Genomic DNA, 1,301 nt, shown 5'->3' with positions numbered 1-1,301 from the left:
ACTTGAAAAGACGAGATGACTTTAAAAAATATCGGCGAAAAAAGCTGTCCCCTCCCTGTAAAAAGGTGCCCAGTTGGGGCGGGGGTGAAGGAATTAATGTTTTTGGCTAATTTTACAACTGGGCACTTTTCTACAGAGACGTGTTGCTTTCTTCGCCGATAATTTTGAAAGTCATCCTCCCCTTTGCGATTGACTAGCCTTAATTAAAGCATTCGCCGTTTCCGGTTTTGCGATAGAGGCAACAGCAACGACGTCACTTTATTTTCACGTGTTTTTCCTCCTTCATGGTACGGGTTCGAACCTGCCTGCCTGTCTACTATCACTTTTTTTTTTCTTGTTCAACACACACCTCCAAACACCCGAGCAACGCCGGGCAAGCCGGGTAAACCGGGCAACGCCGGGCACCCAGGCTAGTAAATACATAAAAAAAATAGTAAATAAATAAATATATAAGTAGATAATTTGCGAACTGAAACTAGTGATATACGGTCGCCATTTCTGGAAAAGACGGATAAAAAAACAAAGGCTTAAGAGAGCTCTATATTTATTGATCATAAACTGATCCCCCAGTATTGACTTGAAACCGACAGAACCGACGTTCTTTTCTGACCTTCTGTAACTTAAAAAATAATATATATATATATGTGCGTGTGTGTGTTTTTTTAAATTTGTTATTGCCGTCTTATCTGTTTGGTTGCAAACAGATAAAACGGTAATAAAAAATAAAACACATATTTGTTCTTCAATAGCACTCTCTTCAGGTTTTTACTAATTTACTAATTACCAGTTTTACTATATATATATATATATATATATATATATATATATATATATATATATATATATATATATATATATACCCATTGGATTGAAATTTTAAATTCGACCGTTTTGGATTTACCATTTTTGGATTTTTACCCTTCACCGGACTATCCATTCATGTGAAATCTTTTTATCATTTTTCTTTTGCCTCCTGTTCCCCTTACCTTACCCTTTTTTAACCAAGTAAGATCTGTGACTTACTTGTAGTTTCATTAAATACTTTTATATGCAAAATCCGATCCTGCATTTTGCTAATTCCTGCCCTCTGATGAGAAGGAGAGTATTTCTTCGAAACTCCGCAGATTAAGGATATCCACTTATCTTGTGCTTCCTTTTTTAAAATTAAATATGTTTTTAACTCTTTTTCAAGATGACTTTTAACATGTTTTATTAATCATATATATATATATATATATATATATATATATATATATATATATATATATATATATATATTAGTGATGGGACGAACGATTCCA

Source organism: Euprymna scolopes, chromosome 13, assembly GCF_053919585.1.
Source record: "Euprymna scolopes isolate OS-2025 chromosome 13, ASM5391958v1, whole genome shotgun sequence".
In the NCBI taxonomy this organism is placed as follows: Eukaryota; Metazoa; Mollusca; class Cephalopoda; order Sepiida; family Sepiolidae; genus Euprymna; species Euprymna scolopes.
The sequence above is the reverse complement of the archived record's forward strand: the minus strand, read 5'-3'. Positions refer to the sequence as shown.